Raw genomic sequence first — 6,423 nt, 5'->3', positions numbered from 1 at the left:
AGATAACATGTTGACACCACAGTTCTTAAGACTGATAAAAGGTTAGAGGAAGTAACCTGAGAAAGATAAACCAACAGACTTGTGGAGAATGGGGTCCAGTTTTACTTGCTCCCTCCTTCACCAACCCAGCCCTGGCCCAGGTTCACTGAGGCTGGCATTTGGACTTTGCTTAGCTTCTGGAGGAGCGTAATCATTCTCCATGTTGGTGCAAGGCTTGAGGTCATCATTCCCCAAACTGAAGTTCTTTACATACCCTAGTTTGAACCTGACTCCACTACTTACAAGTGATTTGACCTTGGTAGCTCTGCCAAGTTATTTACTGTGTGACATTGGACAAACTTCTCTCAGTTCCCTTGTCTATAAAATAGAGATGTTAATTTCTCTTTCTGAACTAAGGTGTTATGAGTATTGAATGAGATAAGGCCTGTGAAGTATTTAGCAGAGGGCCTGAAGACAGTAAGTGCTATTGTTACTATTATCTGCTCACTCACATAGGTTCTAAAGCAATGACACCGCAATGGTGCAGTGGACTTGGGAGTCCCAAGGCCAGGTTTTAGTCCCAGCTCTCCCATTCATTTGCTGTGTAACTTTGGACAAACCCTTAGCTTTTTGAGCCTCTCTTTCCTCATTTATACAGTGGCAATTTTAAGAGTTTCCCCAAGGAGTGGTCATGAGGTCAAATGGGTCATATGGGAGTCCCTAGGGCAATGCACAACACAGAGTAGGGGTTCAGTTATGAAAGCTCTTTGGACATGTAGGCTGTGGGGCTCTGGGAGGGTCTGCCTTCATGGAGTTGCAGAGGGATGAGCAAGGTCCTTGATAACCATGACTCCACAGTGGGACTTGCAGCTGTCTCTTCTCTGTTATCTTAAAAGAAGGGATTGTGGATCTGCGTGATGTGGACATGTTTTGTCACCAGACACAGGGAAATTGAGGCTGGAAAAGCTGATGGCTAGCCTCAAGTGACTCACCTGAGTCTCCTCCGCTTGCTCCTGCCCTGAAGCTGATGTTCTTCCCTCCACCCTCCGCAAGCCCCCCAGCCCCACTGTGTCTGCCTGGCTGGCTGGGAGACTTGTGGCTGGCAGGTCCTGCCTGCATCTTAGGGCCAAGCCAGCAGGATGGTGTCCGTCTGCACATGGTGTCTTAGCTCTTCACATCCATGCAAGCTGTTTGTACCCATCCATGGGCAATGAGTGATGGTACCACAGAAAGAGATTTTTCACCCCGTGTTGCCTCGGATGAAAAAATGGAGGCCCAGACAGGATAAGCCTCCTCCTCCAGAGTCACACATGAATGATGAGTTGAGGGCGGGGACCTCCAGAGTGAGTCCTGGAGTAAGAGGACTCAGCTCTGCATGCTTACCTTGGTCAGCTTAGCTGCTGGCCTCCCTGCTGACTACCAGTGAAGTCATGTCCCAGGCCAGGTTCTGGGACAGGTATAGGGGAATTGGAAGCATCTGAGATTTGGGGTTTTGACGATTTCATAATGTAGCATCGTCAAGAAAGCAGTGCTCAGCTGACCACAGAAGAGAGTAGAAGGGAGCATGGAAGAGATGCTATTTGCCAGAGGAATGAACCACTGGAGGGAGGCGAGAGATTGAACAGAGGGAAATAGAGATGGATGGCAGGAAGTGGGAGGAAACCCTCATTTGCTGGTTGTCCAAATGTCATTTCCTTGAAACTATTTTACAGCCAACTTCCCCTTGAGATCTCTTCTAAGGAATGGCCTTCTATCACAAAGAGCTTTCTTTCTTCCTTTCTCTTTATATTCTCTTTTCTTTCTTTCTCCCTTTATTCATGCATCCCTCCATTCCTCCTCCCTTTCTTCTTTTTCTTTCCTATTTTCCTTTTCTTTTGTTCTTCGTTTCTTTCTCTTTTCTTTCTTTTTTCTATTCCTTCTCTCTTCCTTTCTTCCTCCCTTCCTTTTCTCCTTCCTTCCCACCTTTCTCTCTTTCTTCCACCTAAGTGGCTCTGTGGCTCTTTAGAAAGTCGACTGGGGGTGGACAGCAGCTACCTTGGAAGCTGGGGCTGCAGAGAAAATGCTGCTTTCTTGTCCCAGTGCTACAGAAAAGGCCAGAATGTAGGACTCCTGGCTGACCAGGTTTGGGAGCAGGACGTCAGAGCCAGAGCGTCCCATCTCCCAGCCATGCACCTATGTCCTTTGTGCTGCAGCCTGCCCTTTCAGTCATGTCTTCTCCCACTTTCAAGGTGAGGGGCAGCATGAAGGGTGGTAAAGCAGCCACCAGGGAAGGATCTTGGACTGAATGTCCTTGTCAATTAAATGGGAACAGCAGCTCCCACCTGCCAGCTTCCTGGGGTTGCTGTGAAGCCTTTGTGTTTGGCAAACTACCGAGAGCCAATCTTTGGTACTTTGGAACAATTAATACTTGTTGAGACCACGCCATCCTATGGCTGGGGGAAAGTCAGCTGTCCCCCTTGTCCCAGAGCCACAGAAATACGTGCTGGCTTCAGGACTTGTGCCACTCCCAAAGGACAAGCACTGCTGTAATGCACGACTGTATCAGCAGCCTGTCCACTTTCCTCTCCTGGAGCTTCCTGCCACAACCAGGCCCGGCACTGTCTCCTGGACCTCAGTGGGACCGATTCTTAGGTTGCTCTCATGAACTCCTCAGAACTGAAAAATCTAACCCAGAAATTGATAAGCAATTTATCCACAGTGAATTCTGGCTCCCCAAGTGCCCTCCCTACCCCCTAAAGTCACAAGCCCTCAGCTGAGGACCCTTCTAGAATGAAAGTTTCCAACCTTCATCGGAAAAAGAGAATCATAAAAAGGATGATGTGTCAGCTGGTGCCCAGGCATCACAGCAAGCTCACTTCCTATCCTGGCCCTATGTGACTTCAGAGTAAATGAGGCAGAGAATTACCTAGAAACAGGAAGTGAGAACCTACACCATCTGTAGTCATCTGTTAGTACAATAAACACTTTTAGTGCCTGCTGCATGCCTGGCCTGTGGTTGTCCACACTTTGTTGAATTACATGGCCTCCGTCCTCACAGACTGGCAGGGACACACACATCAAGGGGTATGAGTATGACAATGAAGAAATGTTCCAGTGCCCCAAAGGCCCAAAGTGGTTTGGCTTCAGAAGTCACTTGAAGGAAATCAGAAACCTGGAGTAGAGAAGAGATTGGGAATTAGAAGAAATCAGGTCCTAGATACAGCCAGAGAGACAGACCCCTCTATTCCACTTACGTGATTTAAGGTTGTTCCTTGTCTTGGTTCTCTATGTTGGTTTGCCCAGTGCCAACTGGGAAGTCCAAGGTGATGCTTGGATGCTCTGTATGGAGGCCAGGCTGGGCAGAGATGGGGGAGGCCCAGAGCAGGAGAGTAAGTGGGGAGAGGACACCTTCCTAAGGTTGCCCCGTGTGAAGGGAGGAAAGGCATAGGTGACTCCAACTACAATAAGCAATACTCACTCATTTCTGTGGCTGCCGTGAGCCCCAGGCCAGGGGCCCAGCCCAGCCCAGTCCCGGGTCTTCCAGCCAGAAGACAAGTCCCCTTTCCATTGGTTGCTGCTGAGCACTTCTCCCTGGGGGAAGGAAAAGTCTCACAGCCCTCACAAGTGGAATGTGGCGAGTAAGAGCATTAGCTCTGTAACTGAACTGCTTGGGCTAAAATCCAAGCTCTGCCTCCTGATAGCTCCATGACCCTGGGTAGGGTACCTAACCTTTTTGTGCCTCAGTTTTCTCATCTGTAAAATGAAGTTAACAATGGTGCCCTTACTCGGCCAGGCACGGTGGCTCACACCTGTAATCCCAACACTTTGGGAGGCCGAGGAGGACAGATCACGAGGTCAGATGGAGACCATCCTGGCTAACACGGTGAAAACCCGTCTCTACCAAAACTACAAAAAAGTAGCCAGGCATGGTAGCGGGTGCCTGTAGTCCCAGCTACCCAGGAGGCTGAGGCAGGAGAATGGCGTAAACCCGGGAGGCGGAGCTTACAGTGAGCCGAGATCGTGCCACTGCACTCCAGCCTGGGCGACAGTGACAGTCCATCTCAAAAAAAAAAAAAAAAAAAGTAAAAAATAAATAAATAAAAATAATAATGGTGCCTTACTCATAGGGTTGGTATAAGGATCAGTTAGGTGATTATGCATGAAACGCCTAAAGCATTGCTTAGAATATATAGAATATAGAATATAGCTAGAGAAGGAGTAGAGTGGTCGTTGTTGAGGGGCTGGTGAAGCAGAGAGGGCACTGCATTTGTTGTTCAGTCAGTGCTACCTCAGGTGTCATTAAAGGGGGACTCCAGAGTGTCTGTGCTAATGCCTTCTCAGTCAGGGAACAGTGGCGGGGGTGCAGGGAGCGGGGTGGCGTATGACCAAGGCTGGTTCCACTCAGGAAAGCCCTTCTGAATCCTGTCATGGGGAGAGCCCCTGCTCCAGGGGCCAGGAGGATGTGGGGGTGAGCTTAATTCTGGAGCCCAGAGGAGTTGACACGGCTTGTGTTCCCACCTCTTAGTCCAGAACTCTCTCGGAGTCACTGACAGGAGCAGGAATGCAGTGTTCCTCCAGGAGCTCCTCCCTTCCCCTAACCACAATTGGCCACATAACCCACAACTGCCAATTGGTCCATTCACTAGAAAGCCTGTTTGTTGGAGCCCAGGCAGAGCACTCTGCCCCTCCTGCTCCCTGTCAGCTCCCAGTGCTGGGCTGCAAGTCCCCAGAGCAGCTGGTCACTTGGCCTGGAACAGCCTCCTCTTCTGTCCTCCATGGGCAGGTGTCTGGGGCAGAGTCCAGTCAGGGCCATCCATGGCTTGGCACCAGGGTGTTCGCTGGGGCTGTTAGGTGAGAATTCTGCCTGTCAGTGTGCAGCTCTTTGCTAGAAGCAGCTGAGGGGCCAACACTCAATGATCCAGTCCTTGCCAAGGTGTAGCAGAAGGAATGCAGGAATTGGCTTCAGCTCAGATCTTTTTGGATATACCATTTACCAACAGGGACCTTTGGCAAGTTTGCTTGAATCCTCCAAGCCTCAGTTCTCTTATCTGTAAAATGGGAATTATCATAATTTTGGCCTCCCATGAGTAGTGACAGAATCAAATTAGAAATTTACTGGAAAATGCTCTGTAATCTTAGAAGACTCATGTGATGTTGGCTATCATTAGTAAAGGACTTTGGGGTTGAAATCAGATCTACATTCAGATCTCAGATCTGCTACTTTCTAGCTTTGTTACCTGAGGCAATGTAGGCAGTTTTATGAACTTCAATTTCCTCATCTACTAAGTGGAAGTCATACTACCTGTCTCAGAGTGTTACAAAAAGTCAACATAGTGTTGACAGGCCCATGTTGCAGAGTGGCTGCCCAGTGACTATTAGCTACAATTATTCATAGAGGTAACAGGAATGATATGACCAGACAGAGCTCACCATAGAAAGCAAACCAGGTTCACATGCATCTTATTTTCTGCAGCTATAGGCCCCCATGCTGTACTCACTCAATAAATATTTGCTGATTGATTGAGGATAATTGATCCTGGACTCCAGTGCCAATGTTCCTTGAAAAGCTGGGAACTGCCTGGCCCTGGGCCTTTCCTAACAGAGATGGAACAGCCTGGCATAGAGTCTCTATCCCCTTTTTCACCCCTGATTAGGTCAGATATTTGCTTCCCTTAAAGCTCATAAAGTGCTATTTCATTAAATTGTGTTTTCAGTTATGCAAAAACAGAGTCATGCCAAGGCTATTTTACTGTGAAGAAAGCAGAGAACCATAGAAAAAGTATTTTTAGAACATGACAATAGAAGTCATACTCGTGTTCTGCCTTGAATTAAAAGAAAATCATTGAGCACATGCCTAATTCTTTAAGCCAGCTTAAAAGAAGAATCTTCCTAGAGCTGAGTTTGGGGGAAACCAGACTACGGGCTCATGTCTTCTTGGACACTCTGTGCCCCTAAGGAATTTCACCTCTTTTTGCAGGTGGGAGCCAGGACTCAAGAGGAAAATTGAGCATATGCCTCTGGAATCACTAGCACCTCTCCCTACATTCCTTAACTTGCTTATTTAATGAACATCTATTGAGCAGCTACATAGGCACTAGGGCTAACGTTATTAACCAGGACCACCTTTTACTCCCAGGAAACTCACAGTCTCGTGGGAGGAGGAGACCCTCGAGCTGCATTGAGAGCAAAAGTGCACATGGTGCAGAGCATTCCAGAGAGAGGGAAGGAGCATTCCAGAGAGAGGGAACAGCATGCACAAAGCTCAGGAGAGGCAAGGGCAGTGTAGTGGGTTCTGGGTAGTATAATTACTCAGGAATGATTGGAGCTGGGGAGGAAGACTAGAGGAAGTGAGAGACAGGCCAGACCAATCCCATTCACTGGGCATCTGTAGGTCATACACGTGACATTTGACTTTACATTGAGGACCACTGAGGATGCTAGGAGATGACAGGATTGGATGCATCC

The sequence above is a fragment of the Rhinopithecus roxellana genome, chromosome 8 (genome assembly GCF_007565055.1).
Source record: "Rhinopithecus roxellana isolate Shanxi Qingling chromosome 8, ASM756505v1, whole genome shotgun sequence".
NCBI lineage: Eukaryota > Metazoa > Chordata > Mammalia > Primates > Cercopithecidae > Rhinopithecus > Rhinopithecus roxellana.
Note: the sequence above shows the minus strand (reverse complement) of the source record.